The sequence below is a fragment of the Salvelinus namaycush genome, chromosome 27 (assembly GCF_016432855.1).
Source record: "Salvelinus namaycush isolate Seneca chromosome 27, SaNama_1.0, whole genome shotgun sequence".
NCBI classification, from domain to species: domain Eukaryota; kingdom Metazoa; phylum Chordata; class Actinopteri; order Salmoniformes; family Salmonidae; genus Salvelinus; species Salvelinus namaycush.
In genome coordinates, this window is record NC_052333.1 from 33,644,268 (window position 1) to 33,665,177 (window position 20,910).

Here is a 20,910-nt window from a genome sequence, read left to right on the forward strand (position 1 = left end):
AGAAAGATGCTTGAGTTTCCGACTTGGAATTCCGAGTTGGATGACCTTTCAAACCGAGTCGGAGCTAGTTTATTTCCGAGTTCCCAGTTTTCTTGAGCGTGTGTAAGTCAGAGGTCGGAGATATCCGAGTTCCCAGTTGTATTGAATGCAGCGGGATCCCCAGATTTTTCCCAGTCTGAGTTAAAACATATATATTTTGCTGTCAGTTGTCTCCAGCGCACGGATGTCAGATGACATGCTGACCAGACCGGACACGTCGCGTGCGCGAGCGTCGCAAAATAAATTTAGAAATCCATGTTATTCAATTATTGCGCCAACGAGCGTCTGCGACGCCAAGGGCTAAAATAGAAGTCATTCCTATTTCTGACGCAGATCACGCTGAAAGTCCTGCCTCTCCCATCTCCTCATTGGTTTGTAGAAGCAGGTACCCACGTGCCATCTCCTCATTGGTTATACCCACGTGCGTGATTGAAAGACGAACTTTGTTGCCGGTTGTGTGGTAATACTATGAAAGTTTAGATGGATCACCATATAAGTTCAAAGATGAAAAAGCCTGGAAGGAGGAGAGATGACTAGAAACGATTCGGTTGGCCGTTTTATGTGTGGATTAATTGTCGGAGTAGGAGACCTTGTGAATTTCAGGTAAAACAACTCAATGTTTATATCCCAGGACAAATTAGCTAGCAACAGCAAGCTAGCTAAATAGAACAAATGAACGTTAGCTAGCAAGTGCAAGCTAACTAGCTAAAATGCTATATGTTTATTGCTTTTTGACCTGTCCCCAAATTAATGTCATTGGTTCAGAGTTTTGATATTTTAACCTGCGTGTCGTGATCGCGTTTGGTGTGGGGGGCAAAATACATTTATGCACATGCGCGCAGCCGGTTTAGGTTCCGTGTTAGGCTATCTAGGCAAAAAGCATCCATGAGCTGTTATATTTGTCCAAAAATCTGGCTATCAGTCGTTTTGGCTTTGCTTGTGTCTATTTTAGCGACACTTGTATCTGCATGCATGTGGATTTCCTTAATTAAGATGCTCGGCTAACTCATCGCAAGTGCGAGCTTTGGGACACAAAATCGGGAGTCTGTGTATTGGTTTGAGTCTCTGAGTTGTGCATCGTTCTGGTGTGGCGACGGAAAATAGCTAACCCGACAACCATATAGCAGGCATCACAGAAAAAGACGTGTCCCATCAACAAACGCGTATAGTCTCTAGGAAGTATACTTACAAGACGTAAAGTTAAACGTGTCCCTCGCTATCAGGGGTGAAAGTATCGAACCCTCGACCTTCTAGCCCGAGGTCCGGCGCGCTATCGACTGTACCGCAAAAGCATGCTCGTGCGGCAGAGTCGATTTCCGCACTTATAAACCCAGGGTCGTTACAGTATAATTAATTTCTTCCCGGTATTGGACCAACTATATTTTTTTATGGGCCTAAGCATATAATTACACATAGAGTCCCTGTTAATTCAATACTATGTGGGCCTAGTCATAAAAATGTGTAAATTAACTTAAAACGCAACAATTTTACTGAGTTACAGACGTTTATTTCATAGTGAGCAGGGTTGAAAGTAAGGAGGTAAGGTACAGCTTCCCAGCAAAATAAATAGTGGGGGTAAACCATACAGGTAAAACATGAACCTCACAATAATTAAATACAAAGGTAAAAACTGTAGGCTATTACACCACTCTTTATCCCTACCGTATGACAGCGGTAATGAAAATGAGCGAATGGATTTGAAAACGGGTGGCATAGCCTAAACTCCAAAATCTGATGTGGTTCGATTAAAAACACTGAAACGTTGCCAAGGCAGAGATGGGTGGCCGACGCGCGCGGATGTATAGGCCTACATTCTGGCCTAATAAATCATCACCAATGTCATTAGGCTTTTTGTGTTTTGTGTAACAGATGGCTCTTTACATTCACCACTGTTTGGAGGCTGGAAATATGTTGCCAGTGGAAGAACGTGCGCGGGTAGCCTAATAAAAGAGCCCTTTGAAATGATTGTTTGACAATTACAGTACATATACCTTCGTTGACTGGAAACGTTTTGTTTTTGGTGAAGCCGGCTATATTGTGGTAGGGTTATTTTCTGTGACCACCATAGCGATGCACAGACTCCCGATGATGTGTCCCAAAGCTACTCTAGGGCGTGTCACTCACCTGTGTGCGACTGCGCATGCAGTAGAGAGAGTGAAGAGCGAGAATCAGCTGTCCTGTTGTCTGCAGGTTCTGAGGACCTTGCAGTGTTTTTCATGTCGAGATTCGTGACAAGTGGTACTTTGAATTTGGTGACTTGCCATTTATGTCTGGAATAAACGTAAAGATGGCGAGAAAGAGTAGTTCCAAAAAGTCATTCAAAAGCTTGTTTTCTAAAAGCGAAGCCAATTTGACTGTGGAGAAGGAGAAAGATGACCGTGGAGGAAAAAAGTTCCAACTCTTCAAATTCAAGAAAAATACGAAACACGACAAAGAAGAAGAGAAGCAAGTGGTCTTCAGGTAGGCTAAAATATGCCAAATACTGGAAATAGTTCCAGGCTTTTCTTGTTGCAACAATGTGTCATAGTTTGCTATTTGAACTGATGGTTGTGATACCATTATAATGTTCTACTGTAGTCCACAGACTTTGAGTAGCATACTTTATTTATGTTGTGCGTGACTTGAAATGAATTCACACACGTTTGTTATATTTGTGCATGCATCTCTTAACAGTGGGAACAGTTAAGCTAGTCTAACAAATAGGCTCTCTGATTCAGAAGATACCGTTGCAAAAACAACAAGATGATCTACACCACACTGGATGGAAGTAGCAACCTGTATTAAGCATGCATCGAGAATCTGATTGAAACCTTACACATACTGCAGGGTGTTACACGCTAGACGGGATGCAAGAGCCACTGGTTCAAACTATGCACATTGTATGCTCGTCTGAGGGTAGCCCGAACATTTAGTATTTACACACATCTATGTTTCTGTCGATCCTACAACATTCTCAATGGCTTTATTTAGGTATGCAATATGGTGATGAAATCCCTTGACGTTAAAGGTTTTCATCACGTGTTGAAGTGTTGGCCTCGGTATACTAGAGTATGCACGTATGAATGAGCAGTATATAATTTGATCCTCATTTACTGGTTGAACATTAACAAACCGGTGAAGCACATGACACAACAATCATGTGGTTTGTCCTTTTGGAAAGCAGCTGTTGACATCTGGTTTTATAGGCTCCAATACACCAGTTCGCCTTAATTGAACCGTGCCAACTATACACCTCGGTGCCTGGATCAACAGCAAGAGTAAACGTCTCCTTTTCATAGAATATTTAATTCAAAGGCAGGAGGGTCAAACCAGTAAATCACGAGTTAGAGGTTTATTCAATGTTTGTTTTGGTGTTCGCTTATTCCAGGCTATCAAGGGTAGTTGGCATGTTTGTGACTAGTATAGGGAAGGGTGTCCACCCACCCTGCCCAGCGTGGGTGAAAATGTGCTTTGGTGATTATGTAACTTCCTGATGTTATAAAATAAAATTTACCAAGACAAATATGATTACCGTTTGTTTAAATCACTGACCACAACATGCACTTATTCATGGTTCTATCTGCCCAAGGCATCTAGTTGAGCCAGGTGTCTTAATTCCTTAATGCACACAGCTTTTGTTCATTTGCATAGTTAGTCATTTAATTCCAGCATTTTAATACATTTCTTAATTTCCTTCGCAGTGTTATCATTTACACACTGTCACGGTTATTTGTCTTAGTATGCCATAATACATTTTTTTAACAAAAAATGTAACTTAACAAATCAAGCATTAAACCTAGTAAACAATTTATTTAGACCCAGCGTTTTATTTGAAACGGGATTATTTGCTGACGCGATGCAATTTTACAGATTTTTGACCACATTTTTTTTCTCTGGCCTTTGTTGATTTATTCACCATAATTCTGGCCAATTGGTTTTCTTAGAGGATTACCGTCACAATTAACATAGTTTTACCCATTGGTCAAAATATGTGTTTTTGATTGGACACCCTATATAGGGCATTCTAGTTAAATCACCTTTATTTCTTCAATAGGGAGTGGTGAAGGAAAAGGTTTAAGTACACATGTCTCCATGAAAATGTAAACTCACTGTCTGAATCTCTTCAATGGTAGATAATCGTTGTAAAAAAATACATAAATAAAACGGACATTAATCCCGTATGTCAGTGTGGTTTGGCATGAGAATCCGACTCATAGAACTACATGAAAGACCTTTACAATACCCAGTCAGCATTGCCAGAACCAAACAGGTTCAAATACTTCCAAATATGGAGTACTTCATGGGAGTGTGGAGTGTTAACTGAATTTATCGTGTCGTTCGACGAGGCAACCTGGCCCCAGCATAACCCTTTTTGCCAATTTTAAAGATCAAATCGGTCTTGACACAACTTGAGACGCGTCCCACTCCGTTCAGTCCCTGTGCATAGCTTAGCTTCTTCACAGCCATCCTTCTAGGCAGAATTTGAGCTACGGTATCTGTATCAGAGGAGGACTGTCTACGGACGTATTTGTGTCTTAGCTAAGCGAAGGGACACGAAGAGGAACCTGCCATTCCTGATGTCTTTCCTCTGCATTTCCTCTACATGTTATTGTTCCCAGGGGCATCAATGCCTGATGTCACTGTTGGCACCATTTTAGTAAAAGTTACAGTAGCATCCAATTGAAGTGAAGCAAATGGTGTATCTGACAACATGTAGCCAGTAGAGTTTATTTGAAACATATTCAGTTTAGAATGTTTTTGTCTGCATATTAAGGATGTGCTGTCATATCTAGACATTAAAAAAAATACAATTTAATCTTGTCTTCAATTATTATTCTAATGTCTGCCAGATTACAAATTCAGTACGATATGATTCCTCTCTCTTAGATGCGAGTCTGGGGCCTGGATTGTTGAGTGTTATTACTCAGCACAGGTGTCCCCTCCATACAGTTACATCATAGTGTTACAGTATATACTTTTTGCTCTGTTGGTTTCATGATGCATGAAAGCATCAACTGAAACCCTCTACGAGAACGGTCCTCTTACTTCAGCGTACAGTTTTCTCCACGTGCAACTTCCTCTACGCTCCCCTCTTCATCTAGCTAGGATTTCACGTCATGGCTAAATCAATAGTGAAAACAACGACGCTTCACATTTTTTTTAACCCAATACCAACATCTTGCCCTTCTCCCATCTCTGCATGTTGCGTTACCTTCTATTGTTTATGTTTAGCCTATTGTCAATAGTAGTTTACTCTATGAAATGTGCATGTTTTGTAGCACTGTATTTTATTGAAAAACAACTCAAATGTTGTGCAATAAGGTCCACGGCACCTTTACCAAGGTGTGGCCCAGGTATCTCACATACTGTACACAATAACTAGGAGCTACATAGGTATGCTTCACCCCTCAGGCTCTGGTTAACAGCACTCCATACTATACATGCATGCTTGCATATGTGTGTCAATACCAGTCTCCCCCGAGTACTAGTTTCAGTTGTCAACCTTAATTAGGCAATATACGGTGCATTCGGAAAGTATTCAGCCCCCTTGACTTTTCCCCCCAAAAAATTTACATTACAACCTTATTCTAAAATGGATTAAATTGCGACGAAGTGAAAAGTATATTTTTTTATAAAAGAAGTGTCTTGGAAGGTTCCAAGCTTTCTTTAACAATTATGGAGGCCACTGTGTTCTTGGGGACCTTCAATGCTGCAGTAATGTTTTGGTACCCTTCCCCAGATCTGTGCCTCGACATAATCCTGTCTCGGAGCTCTATGAACAATTCCTTCAATCTCATGGCTTGTTTTTTTTTCTCTGACATGCACGGTCAACTGTGGGACCTTATATAGACAGGTGTGATACTTTCCAAATCATGTCCAATAAATTCATGTCCAATCAAGTTGTAGAAACATCTCGAGGATGATCAATGGAAACAGGATGCACCTGAGCTCAATTGAGTCTCATAGCAAAGGGTCTGAATACTTATGTAAATCGGGTATTTCTGTTTTTCATTTTTAATAAATCTAAAAAAACTTTTTGGGGGGGGTCTGAATACTTTCCGAATGCACTGTATGCGTGTGATTGTATTAACATTTCCGCTTGGCATAACTCCTCATTCGCGCAGCACTTTGACAATCTCAAGTTGAACTCGTGACGAATAGTCCGAGAACCCTAAGGTGAGCCTTACAGTATATTAAATCATTTGAATAGGAAAAACCGGGTGGCTTGGCTAGCTGTGAATGACAGCCAACAGCTCTATGCAAATCCTGCTCTGTTAAAACACCCTGTCTAGTTGCATTGAGGCGCTCCTCACTTTCTCCCTCCCTCCCTCTCTCTATATTTCTGCTTGTGAATCTGAAGGAGGCACCTGTCACCTGCTCTTTAGGAATGCCCGGTTGAACTGCATCCAAATCATGTCTTCGATAAGAAGCAGCGTCAGTCTATGAGCCTTTTTTTTTTATATGAAGTCTTTATGAAGCCTACACAAGCAGGACGTCGCGCTTCTGTCAGGGTGTACACATGTCGCTAGTGAAGGATCGTGGAAGAGGACGTGACCCGTTCACAATGCATCAGCACTCCTCCCTCTGGGCTAGAGAGACACCGTGTTTGTCTTCTCTGTGTGATGATGGATGGACAGAATGATTGACAGGCCGAGCACTTTAGATGACACAGTAGAAACCTGGAAGTGAGTTGCTGGGGTTTGTTTGTGTGTGTAGAAGCCACTGGACCGGTCTGATTTTTTTTTTTATAGCGCCTGACAGTCTCTCCTAAACAGCAAACTTAGACTGTATTTTAGGGAGGAATGCTGTTCCCCTGAGGTGTGAAAATGGAATGCGATCATCTCATTGGATCATCCACCTCGCGATCATTCAACCTCACATGCAATGCTTCGTCGTGACACTGTCGATGTCCGTCTATTGTAACAAAGAGATACGTTTTTCCGTAGCTTTATTTGCTTGCCGCTTACCTCAACCCTTTTTCATTCAGCAAAGTGAAGAAATGCTACCTGTGTAGAAAGAGGCGTTTGTGGCACTCCTTTGGAGAGCTCTGCTGTGATGACAGCTGCTTATGGATGAAGCCACTCTGTTTACAGCCACACACTGGACCCACTGGCAGCGTTATTGAGGAAGGGGCCATTTGTCATTCACTGTAATAATTATGTCAGTAGGGGAAAAAATGAAACCCGATTCAGAGAGATTGTGCAGTATTGTGTTGATTTTTCTTGCATGCTAAAGGGACATTTTGTCCGACTTCGGTGTATTTGATTTTGTATCAGTGTATTCAAACTTCTGAAACCTTTTCGTACAAACTCCAACTCCACTTTATAGCGATTGTCAGGAGATAGATTTTTGGTTGGATCTTATAATCGCACAACAGGCTATCACTTCAACCTTATGAACCCAATCATTCACCATGCACGGTTCAAAGACAGTGCAGAACTGCAGGATACCCTTGTTGATGAGACCCTATGCCCTCGGCCTGTGCAAAAGTCAAAAGTTATCTTTACATTCAGCTTCTCCAAGGAGAACATGCAGTGCTATCTGTTAAGCCTGCTGTGCATTGGAAATGTTCTGCATTCTCTACTTATCGATGAATTGATGTATGTACAGCATTAAAATGTTTCATTTGTGCATTGACGTATACTTCAGTTGGAATGTGTAGACGCTATTTACTCAAAGTATGTCCTCAAGTGCTCTAGTGAATATGAACGATGCTCTCCAACTGTACTTCCATTTTATGAGCCAGAACTATGCTGCTGATAAAAACATGTCCGGTTTATTTACTCACTCCTGTTTCATACAGAGAAGTGCCTTTGGTATAGCCTGGTCCTAGATATGTTTCTGGCAAGACAGCACAAACAGACCTAGAACCATGCTACTGTTGGTACTTTCAGCAATGCATACAAAACAAATATTAAGTAGAGAAGTACATTTCCTGAAAAAATGGTGGTGTGCTTGCTAGCTTGATTTAAAGTATGTATGGTTTTGAAATAAGTAGTGGTAGTGACTGGTTATAGTTTGAAAATTAGGCAGATGGATGGGTCGGTTGGTTGATAGGATAGCCTGAATATGTGAAAGTTGGCTTGGTGTATCTAGCTTGAATGAATCAAGACTGAATATTACTGTTAGTGGGCTCATTTTAATGCAAATTTGAATAGTTATAATTAATAACATTTTGAAAATGTTAGTTTTAATGTGTGTAGCTGAAATTGTTAAAAAGCAGTAGCATTTGAAATGGCTGCACTTCGTTCATATGATTGGCATTGAATCCATGAAGTTGTAAGTAAATTAAACGTTTTTGAAATTTGAAGTCCGGGATAGGTTGAACATTTTTACATTTGGTCTTTTTTTTTTCTTCTTACATTGCTACCACTGTATTCCTTTGGTTCTCATTCAAACCAATGTCGATTTATGCTAATTTAAAATGGTTATAGTTCCAAAAGTATAAATTGTATCAAAAGGCTGTATGCAAACAATTTATGTTGAGTCAGTGTGCACATTTCGGCGTCGGTTTAGAGTTGATCACCTAAACGCTTCAAGAGGAGTAGCATGGCCAAATGATCCCCCGTGCAAGTCTATGGCTCTTTTATTGTCATTGAATTGCATGGCAATGGTGGCTCATTTTACAATATGGTTGTAGTACAAAAAGTATAGATGTTATCGAAAACATTTTCTCAAGCATTCTAAGTTGGGACAATCTGCACATTTTAAACGTGTGTTTCGTGTTTGTAGCTTATACGGTTACAGTGTTGTTGCGTTTGCTCTGATATGAAAATGTATGCCCATTTTAACTGATTAAAAGATGGAGGAATGAAAGAATATATGAAGTGTTTCCATCATCCTGCAGTTGGTTTAGACTAGAGTTTCTAGCTGGAATGGTTAGAAAGCAGTGAGACTGAATATCTACCTCTCATGATCGCCATTGACTAATGTAAATATTGCATATTTTAATTTGTTCGAATATCAGTCTTTGACAATCATTCTGAACACCCCAACGTTGGATGGTGTTGATAGCATGCCTTAAATGGTGAAAGAGGATCCATTGATTTTACATTTTTTTACCATTCAAGTCTATTGACTTGCATTTAGTTTCATGCAAATATGGTTGTAGTACGGAAAGTATAAATACTATCAAACATTTTCTCAAGCAACCTGAATACGGTCAGTCTGCACATTTTAAAGTTGATTTAGTGTTAATAGCTCAAGTGGTTTAAGTGCTAGAGTGAGTGGAATAATTGTAATAAGAAGTATGTAAGAAATGTAGAATTGTGCTTTGCCTTCAGCAAGCACACCAAATCAGGATGTATTTGTGTGTTCTCCAGTGCTGCTGAGACCAATGGATCTGGTGGCGATGCCCTGGGGAGGGATGCTGAGGACTGGCCTGATGTTAGTCACACCAAGAAGACCAGATCTCTGACTGCTCCCAGGTCAAAGGTCAGTTGGGGTCCTTGACCCCCTGTCAGTCCTTTTAGAGATAACTGGGAACGTGGTGTGCTCCAGACCTGGGTTCAAATACACTTTGTGTTTTTTAAATATTTTTTATTTGAAAATGGAGGTATTGGAATATACTGTATTTAGAAATACACTTTGAAAGTTTTGGCATGCATTTGAAAATACAAATATTTAAAATACCAATGCATTTGAACCCAGGTCAATTTTCTTTTTTTTCCTCTTTTCTTTTTTTTTCTACCTTTTTATGTATACAGGTTTTTCTCATTGAGATAACATCTCTTTTTCCCAAGAGAGACCTGGTCCAATAGCTGCAGGGGGAACAACGTTTCAGACAACACAACATTAAACAAAACTATAAACACACATACAGTACAACAAAAACATCTGTTTGGTCTTAGTGGTATGCATTTGGAAACAGTTTCAAATAGTAGGCTATATAAAGTATTTTACGAAAATAACTTTCTAGTGCTGAGCGATTAACTGACATTTCATTTTTTTTAATCAGTTATTAAACAACTAATTGACAGACGTCAGATCAATTGCTTTAATTCCGGGGGGGGGGGTGGTTTGTGAGCCAATGTGCCCTCTTTATCTAGAGAGAAATCAAATTATTCACAAGATAAGTCAAGAACTATGTGGGATGCTGGGCTGAAGGGAGTTGTAGTTTTCATTAAGCAAATATTCAACCTAGTTCAGCGCAGAAACTTGGTAATTAACTACAATGTCCATAATCCTTTGTGGATTTTCCCGACAGAGACGAATCAGAGGATAAGGCGAAGCGAGAGGTTTCACTCTCACAAAGATCATTCCAAAAACAACCCCAATACGTTTCTTCCCACCTTTGGGATAATGACTCCCATTGTTAGGACAGAGACATGAGCATCTCGTCATTATATACAGATCTCTGGATGGATACACTTTTACGCTTGCTACATTAGGTTGTATACACACAGACCGCTTGAGAGAGGAATGTACACAACGATGAGGGGGACAAACAGTTCGTGAAAGTATGCCTTAGCTACTTTGAAGAATTAGTTCAACGATTTCGTCAGACAGCTCTGCAGCATACTTAGGCAGGCTAGCTAAATGGGATGACTCAAACCAGTACAGTATGGAGAGCACAAAATGTTAGATGGGCTGACTGCTACTGCCTGAACAGAGATGATTACTTAACTAATAAAGTCAAAATAAAAACAAAGTTTATGCTTGTGTTCGTAGCTCCAACAGTGCAGTAGTATCTAACAATTCACAACAATACGCACATCTAAAAGTAAAATAATGGAATTAAGAAAAATATCAATATTAGGATGAGCAATGTCGGAGTGGCATTGACTAAAATACAGTAGAATAGACAACAGTGTATATACATACGAGATGAGTAAAGTAGTATGTAAACATTACTAAAGTGACTAGTGTTCCGTTATTAAAGTGGACATTTGGTCTCTAGTCATTGTCCACAGTGCTCAAAGAATCACACAGAGTTACAATTCTATAAAAAGTGTGTTTTTTGTGTGCAATATCTTTCCTTATCAGCTTTCATGTGTATGGTATCCATTTGAATGTGCTTTACTATAGTATGACTATAGCTCACTCCTGACTGTACAGTGTCTGTTTGAGAATGCCTAATCTCATAAGGGCAACTACTGCTTTTTTTGGTGTTAATGTGGTGTCTGTCATTTTAATTGAGAAACCGTTGTGGTATTTCTCTTAGTTTTCTCAAGGCTTTTCAGAGCAGGAATATACTCTGGGGCTTATTTTTGTTTGTGTTAGAAAATGCATATTGTCTTTTTAACGTTTAGTGTGCGGCCCTTTTCTAACAGTAGCATGCCAGTCGGTGTCCACCTCCTCTCCCTCTGGCAGTTCTCAGTGCAAATCATGGCCATACAGTAGACTCCTCACATTGTGATCTGTGTAGCACTTATTTAAAAAGTCTTTAGTCATTTGGGTAAACTATGACGTTATCAGGTTCTGCTATTCCACGCTAGAGGGAGGTTATTTTCAAATAATTTCCTATAAATAGCCTACTATTTTCACACTTGTTTCCAAATACAGTATTTCAAACAGTTTGGGTAAGGACCTTTCCTGTTTCCACATGACAATGCCCCCGTGCACAAAGCGAGGTCCTTACAGAAATTGTTTGTTGATCGGTGTAGAAGAACTTGACTGGCCTACACAGAGCCCTGACCTCAACCCCATCGAATACCTTTGGGATGAATTGGAACGCCGACTGCGAGCCAAGCCTAATCACCCAACATCAGTGCCCGACCTCACTAATGCTCTTGTGGCTGAATGGAAGCAAGTCCCCACAGCAATGTTCCAACATCTAGTGGAAAGCCTTCCTAGAAGAGTGGAGGCTGTAATAGCAGCAAAGGGGGGACCAGCTCCATATTAATGCCCAGGATTTTGGAATGAGATGTTCGATGAGCAGGTGTCCACATACTTATGGTGTATAATAGGTTAGTTAGTCCTTCCCTTGCCCGATAGAGGGAGCCAGTGTTACCATGCATGAGGTTTGCAGGCACCAAGCATACAATCGGTTTTGTTGTCAGTCATCATCAGTGATTCATTGTTCCTCAGAACAGAGGTAAAACCTCAGTTAAATTATGAAAACGAAAAACGTATTTTATTTCTAGCACACTAGTGAACACTTCTCCAAAGTGTTCTAGAAAGTCTGGAGACATGGGAACGTTTTATATTTGGTGTAAACACTGTTTTCTGCTAGTGTTTTGTGTGCATGTCTGAAAGCGTGTGTGTGTGTGTGTATTGCATAAAGGGGCAGTTAGACTGAGACTTACCCAGAAAGACTCACAGCTGTAATCAATGCCAAAGGCGACGTATTGACTCAGGGGGTTGAATACTTATTTAATCAAGATATTTTCGTGTTTTATTATTTTTATTTTTTTATACCAAATGTTTATTAAAAAAATCCACTTTGACATTAGAGTATTTTGTGTAGATTGTTGACAAAAAAATGACAATTAAATCGTACTTTGATTTCACTTTAATACAACAAAATCTGGAAAAAGGCAACGGATGTGAATACTTTCTGAAGGCATCTCCTATGTATAGCCAAGCCAGCTGCTATGGTAACATGGCATAACAACTATCATACATTAGTAGTTATCAAGACAGCATGAACAGATCTGGGACCAGGCTATAACATTTGTGCCACCACCAGCATCAACCTCGGAGGGGAGGGGGAGGGGCACACAAGTTAATTAAGCTGCTTCTCTGCCAGTCGATGTTCACTTGTTTGCCCACATGTAAAAATACTACAGTTTACTATAGAATTCTGGGAATAGTATACTACACACTGTAGTATCCCTCGATCATGTGTATTACTCACTATCGAATGTTGCAGTATACGGCAGACTACTATAGTAAATACTACAGTATTATCTGCAAAAAAAACACTAATTACTACAGTAATGTATGTCTGCAAAAACAGTACTTTTTTTACTGTATTAAATACTACAGTATTTCATTAGCAAATACCTTGCCCATTCCCCTCCCCCATATCCCAATTTATGCCACCCATAAGTGAGAAACCTACATGCCTAGTATCGACCATATTGTGTTCCATACAGGTTATAACAAGAGCTCTGAACTCTGTTCATACCCCAGTCCTATCTATCTAAAGCTTATGGAAGATGTGCTCTTTTAGTATTTCTCCAGTAGATTTCCTCAAGGAGAAAGACTCTACTTCTATATTCAGTATACTACAATGAATACTACAGTAAAGACTACAGTAAATAGTATATAAAAAATAGTAGGACTACAGCATTTAAACCATAGTATATGGTCATACTCTTTGTAATAGTCTTCACCAAGTAGCTCCTCATCAAAAGAATCTTCCTCCAAGAAGTCCATGACTTCATGGTCCTCCTCATCCTGCAGGCCTTCTTCAGTGATGACCCTTTAACACAGAAAAAAGGGGATCATGAATGTAAGGGAATTGTTATCAACCTGTTGGCAAGGTGGCAAAGTTATATTTTATAATCCCTTTCACTCTCACATTTTGAGAAGACGTAACAATTTGATATCTGATAGTACATAACTAAAATAATATGATTATGTATGCCTGTAGCAAAATGGAACCAGTTATACCTCCAACCTGAGCCTTCATAAGTCATGATTTATCACAAGAGTTATACATTCATTCGTTCATTCAACAGCCAGAAGGCTCACCATTTTTTTTAGGAATCATATCACAGATAAACATACATCTAATGAGTTATCTAGCTAACTTAAAGTAATAGCTACCCTCTCTTTCTTCTGGCTGTCAGGATAGAAGCTACAAATCCAATAATTTTAGCTCTAATAACAAATACTCTTCAAATTGTAAATTAGAGCATTTTATTTTGTACAGTCATCAAAGAAAACACGAAAAAGACAACAATCTAAATCAAGTCCTTTTTGGGTGACTGACTGCAGCTTGAACAATAGTCAACAGGCTAGCTACCATTAGTTATCTCACAGGCTTTGGTAGCTAGCAATTTAACTAACATTATCTGAGGAGACACTATAGTGGCCTAGAAATACAATGACATTGCTAAAGTAGGCAAGTAATTAGTAGAAAACAACTTTGCCATCATTATCATGTTGTCAAATTTACTTAGAGATGGCAATTGCCATAGCTAGAAAAATTTGTAAAAAATGCTAACGTTAGCTAGTTAAAATCCGGTCCTGTCCCTCAATCTTAGCTAGCTAAAGTTATGCTCCATCTAAAGTCAATCTGACGCTATTACAGTGATGACAAAATTATTTGCCTCCTTTTAGAAATGTTATTGTTTGTTCCATGTAACTATAATGCACTTTAGACTAAATCTTCATCAGAACAATGCAGCTCAGAGAATGTCATTGAGTAGCTAGTAGAACGTTCATTCGAGCATCGGTCCTCAAGAGAACATTCAAAACAATATTGTGACGAATCATGCAACTGTGGAGATGGGAGAACCATCTCACTCATCAATCAGGTCTTCATGGTAGAGTGGCCATGACGGAAGCCACTCCTCAATAAAAAATCACATGACAGCCCGCTTGGAGTTGGCCAAAAAGCACCTTAAGGACTCTCAGACAATGAGAAACAAGATTCTCTGGTCTGATGAATCCAAGATTGAACTCTTTGGCCTGAATGCCAAGAGTCACATCTGGAGGAAACCTAGAACGATACCTGTGGTGGCAGAATCATGGTGTGGGGATGTTTTTCAGCAGCAGGGACTGGGAGACTATTCAGGATCAAGGTAAAGATGAACGGTGCAAAGTACAGAGAGATCCTTGATGAAAACCTGCTCAGGACCTCCAGACTGGGGTCAAGGTTCACCTTCCAACAGGACAACAAACCTAAACACACAGTCAAGACAACGCAGGAGTGCCTTCGGAACAAGTCCCTGAATATCCTTGAGTGGCCCAGATTTGAACCCGATCGAACATCTCTGGAGAGACCTGAAAATAGCTGTGCAGCGACGCTACCCATCCAACTTGACAGAGCTTGAGAGGATCGGCAGAGAATAATGGGAGAAACTCCCCAAATACAGGTGTGCCAAGCTTGTAACGTCATACCCAATAAAACTCAAGGCTGTAATCCCTGCCAAAGGTGCTTCAACTAAGTACTGAGTAAAGGGTCTGAATACTTACGTAAATATTTTCGTTTTTTTTATTGTATACTTTTGCAAAAAAAAATCTAAAAACCTGTTTTAACGTAACAATGTGGGAAAAAGTTAAAGGGTCTGAATACTCTCTGAATGCAGGGACGAGCTACCAAATGTCATTTTTGCTGAGTTTGGACATTTACAAGCGAATGTGAACGAGACATTGTGCAAATTAACAAAGTTTTGGATGCATCCTTGTCTGAAGGAAGAACAGTACTGGCTCTGAAACAGCATGTGTACACGCTGTGCCTGTGTGGAGTCTGGGGTCGCTAGGGCAATGAGCCTGCCTGCTCTTCTTGAAGAAAAGGGGGGAGAAGAAGATGGGCCGAGAACAGACAGGAGAGAAACACAAGGAAATCAAGATAGTGGCTTTAATTACAAATAATTAATCCAATCCACCTTTGACTTCTCAAATATGGCAGAAGCCACTTACTTAGATAACGCGACCCAAAAGTTTAACTTGCTAGTTAATGCAGAATTCAGCATTTTTCACGCAGAAAAATAAATAGAACACTTAATATCTTGCTGCGTTTTGTAAACGCAGATGTAAAATGCTTCTTATTGTAATTTCTGCTCGGCATTACACATTTTGTGCTTCAGTTGCGCTTCTCCACTCAGATGAGAATTCACAAACGGCATTCTATCAGCAGACAGCACTCTGCCTATGTCGATACTTTTCTCCGGTACTTTTCTTGGTGTAGCCAACCCACTTTTCTCTGTAAAATACAAGATTAACTTTAAGCAAAACATTAGGAAATGTAGCTGGCTGTGTGACTGGCTCAGCTGTTCTGGGGAACTACGTTAAGCTTCATAATGTAAAATAATGTGACCGGTGAAATGAAGAACGCGATCTGCTTGATCTCGTATTGCACAAGGTGACTGTGTGTATTTACATAAACATGAGCTACAAATTTTAAAATGTATTGAAAAACTTCAAAGAACTAGTTTCAACGATATTGATGGTATTGAAAAACCATCCAGTGGCTATTTCCAAATACCCCGGTATACCGCCCAAGCCTATAACATTCAACATCATATTTATTCAGATATATTCAGTTATCATATTTGCATTTCACATGTTCTTATACCCGTGGGCTGCCACAAAAAAAGGGGGGGAAACAAATCTGAGAAATGCATATCAAGAAAGATAATGAGCAGCATCAAAAGTTGTAAGATTTTGTATGCAAGGAAAATAAACAACCTTTTTTCCCCACATTTTAGTGTGTGTGTGTGTCTTTGTGTCATAACACATAGTTGCTCCATCCAAATACTGTAGATAGACTCAGGTTTCACCACTATTGTTATCTTCTGCGTTTCACTCAAAGAGGAATTCTTTTCAACTCTGCCCAGATTCAAATCTGACAGACTTGCCTAATGGAAAGCGTTGCATTCCATTCTCCATTGTCATCAAGGTGCAACAAAGGCACACTCACCAGAATAACATTGCAACTATGTCTTATCAAACGTAATCATAGGAAAACGGTGTCCAGACAAATAGGATATGGTTTGTGTTATTAGCTACCAACACTCTGTGGCTCTCCTCCAATCATTCGCACCTCATCCCCACGATCTGACGCACCACTGGAGATCTACATCTCTGGAACTGATGTTGTTCAAACTAAGGGTGGAGTCCTCTTTGAAGTATGTCTTGGAAGGGTGTCTCCGTGCTCCTTTTTCACTGAGGTGTAGACAGATCAACTCCGATGAACAAACACTGGCAGGATTCTATAACTTCTGTTCAATACATACCAGGGATTCTTGCCTTTTTGTTGTCAGTGGAGCGTTGCAAGCTCTGAGTAATTGGGGTTTGGTTCTTATGAAATCGAGAGATTATTCTCATGCAAATTACACAGTGAGCCTATTGGCTCTCTACGGAGCAGTTGATAGCTTCGAAATGAACGTTTCATACTCCACGTAATGTTCGGTCTCTCTTTTCTCTCCCCAATCTCTTTCTCCCTTTATCTTTTTCTGCCTCTATCTTTCTCTTTTTAGCATATTGTTCCCCCTTTCCCTCCCCATCTCTCACTCACTATCCCTCCCTCTGCCTTTCCGTCTATCGCTCGTAAACAGGCCAAGGACCTCAGCTACTCAGAGATGGACCTCCGTGCCAAGCCCAAGAGGTTCGGCACTTTCACCTTCGGCTTGAAGAGGAGTAAGAAGAAGAGTGACAGGGATCTATCCCAGAGCATCGTGGTCCTCCACAGCCCCGATCCAGAGGTCAAAGGGCAAGAGGAGGAGGAGCCTTTGGACCTCAGCCTCTGGGACATCGGCCAGGGCGGTACTCTGAACAAGAGCGTAAGGTTCACTATGTCTCAGCCTGACATAAACACTACGACACGGGTCACCTCTTATCCTCCTGCCACTGTCCCCAACGCATCGCAGGCCCAGGAGCCCCTGATGGACAGTCCTAAGACTGTCACTAACCAATCAAAATCCCAGGAATCCCTGATGGATAAGATTATTCCTATTGAAGTGGGTCGGGCTACAGGAAAAGCCCCTTTAGCTATGCCTGAGATGGTGTGGGACGAGACCTCAGAGGAAGAGGAGAGCCCGGATGTTCAGTGTGACAACGCTTATGCCTCAACAGACCATACTGACACAACTTATATGGATGTTGATAGCTTTAACCCAACTCCTCCCTCTTTCCCATCTATCCCACCACCCTGCTATCCATCTAGCCCACCGACACCCTTTTGCCCTCCTATTACAGTTTACACCACAAACCAGAGAGATGACATTTCCCACTCCCCATTACCCAGCTCTGACCCTGTGAGTAGTGGTCTTTCTGATCCCGTCTTTCCTGTTACTGAATTCCCACTTACCAAAGCTGAGGCCTGTGTTACCTTCTCCATTGGCCAACCTGTTGTTGCTGAAAATATCAGCACTGTTACCCCTAATACTGATCCCTCTCCCATTGCCTTGGACCCCAATAGAGAAACCTCTGTGACTGAAACAGACACACCTGTCCCTGAAGTTAATACCGAGACCTTTACGCTCAACCGTGATACTTTGGCTGACGACACTGACACTCCTGTTCTCATCACTGTCAGCTCTTCTCTTATCACTATCAACGCTGTTACTGACGTGGACACTCTTGCTGACACTGTTACTACCATTGGCACCACCTCCATCAATGACACCTCTGTCTCCACCACTGATACATCTAGGCCTATGCCTGAAACTGTCACCTCCGTCACCTCTGAAGAGGTCAGCACCGCTTTTCCTCATCCTGGCCCCTCTCCCGCTGAAATGGTCATCCCCGTTCCAAGCACTGACAAATCTACAGCTGAAATGCTAGCCTCCATTGCAAACACGGTCTACTCCGTTACCAGCAGTGACAACGCTGTCCCCAACACTGACACGTCCTCCGCCAACAAAGAGGTATATGGAACTCTGTATGACTCGCTATTTCCTCATAGTTTCACATCGGAACAAAGATCTGCCATATCAGACCCTCACTCTACTGAGGGACATCTTGACACCAACCTAACCATGAGTTATGACACTGACCCACACCTGTCCTTGGGTAACCCCTTTGACTTGTTTTTACCTGATCCAGTTAAACAGGAGTCTGAAACTGCCATTGATCACACTGAAGCTAGTGTCAGTGGCACCACCCAATCAACTCCATTACGGTCTGCCACTGACGCCCCTGTCCCTGACATGGACATACCTGCCACCGTAGTCTCCAAAATGGATGCCAGCCATCCTGACACAGACACCGCTGCTTCCCCTAAAACTAACCTCACTGCTAGTGACTCAAAACCAGTATTTGAAGATCTTTATGACTCTCTCTTTCCTGAAGGTTTTCCCTCGCGTCACATATCTGACAGATCTGCCGCCACTAGTTACACGTCTAACCCAGACATGGAGACATGTGACGTTACGATGGAATATCCGCCTCATAATATGGACACTTCTCTTGAAAAAAAGGATCCCGCTGTTCCTCAAACAGACACCTCCGTCCCTAACACAGATATCTCCCTCACTGAGCCTGAGAATTCCGGTTCTCTTGAGTCCACACAGGGGGAATCCTTTGTCACAAAACCAGTCACCATTGACGCTTCCGGCTCCTCTACAATCTCTGAAACAATGGCAACTGCGACCGCTCAGGAAGCAGAAGTAGAGATTATGGAAGCGAAAAATAGTCTGAACTGTGATGCAGACATTGTCAGGGAAAAATCATATGTGTCCACAATTGCTACTGAGGAAGTTCAAGAAACAGAGATGATGGAAGAGGCCAACAGCATAGATTCTAATAGACAGGTTGAGGAACATATACCCTGTGATGCAGAAGTTGTCAGGGCAAGCTCACATTATGTGACCATACCAGAGAACAGCAGTGCCATGGAGGTCACTATATCATTGGTCCATTACAGCATCCTGGACGATTACATGGAGGAGAGTGGAGTTGAAAAGGTCAAAGCAGAGGAAGAGAAAGGCACGGGCAGACAACGGAGGAATGGTAATGAAACCACCGAAATGGGATGGAGTGTGGCGTCACAGAAAGACACTGAAGAAATGTTCGAAACGAGGGATAGAGGTCAAGAGAATGAAGTCCACAAGGAGAAGAGAAACATTGAGTCCCAAGAAGAGAGTGACGCGGCGAGCCTAGTGCAGGTGGAGGAGAGAAAAGCGAGAGAAGTCTGGCCACTGGTGAAGGAAAAGAGGGAGGAGGGGGTGGAACCAGCCCTACCTGTTCAGCAGGTGCACACGCTCATGGAATGTGAGTCGCCAGCCCCACCTTTCACCACAGAGCAGCATGGAGAGGAGGAGGGGTCAGGGAGTAACCGGAGTGTGGTTACGCATGCTTGCCTGGGAACAGAGGCCTGCACTTATACAAATGCACAGACCCCAGGCCAGGAAGAGCCACAGGAGGGAGTGAACGAGTCCCGCAGCGCTGAGAATAAACACTCTAACAACAGAGGGCGAGAGGACACACTCAAAACACACAACACACACACACACACCGCCGACGGAGAGGAGAGGATTTTAGACACACATACAGCAGAGATAGTGGACTTGGTCACTCGTACCGTCGAGGACACGGGTGCACCGAGCGCACCCTCTTTCACTGACCAGAAAACAAACGTAGACTCTGTCGCACACAGTGCAGATGGTGAGAACAGACTCCCACTTGACACAGACAGAGAAGAGACATCGACAGACACATTCGCACACAGCGCTGAGTCCGAGTCCAACACATACACTGTAAAGAGAGAACACAAAGGGACACTCAGTACTGAGTGGATAGACAGCATTTTTACTCAGGACACAGACGGAGCCAGTGGAGAGCCAGTGTCAGAGCAGGTGGCAGTGAATCCTCCAGTCACAGGTGACTCAATCCTCGAGAGACTTCAGAAGAGAACTAACGCTCTTGTCACTGAGGACACAGAGAGACCCGGTGCAGAGCCAGAGCAGGTGGAAGTGAAGCTGTCAGTCACTGCAGACACATTCCTCAAGTCACAGAAGAACAGAGTCAACTGCCTCAGCCAGCCAGAAGGGTAAGTGATTCCATTTCATCTGATATCCTTACTCTGATTTCCAACTTTTCTTGATGTGTGTGTTTTGAAATGGAGGCGGAAGTGATTAAGTTTCATGTGATCATTCTATACTAAATGAGTGTGTGCGCAGATTGAACACGTGTGTCTGAGTGTGAGGGAACGCGGAGACTCAACAACAATAGGACTAATTGATCTATCATGTCTGCTGTGCAGTATGTGTATGGTATGGTAGTAGGTGGAATAGAGGACAAAATGGTGATGTCCGTTTTCTCTGCAATGTGTCT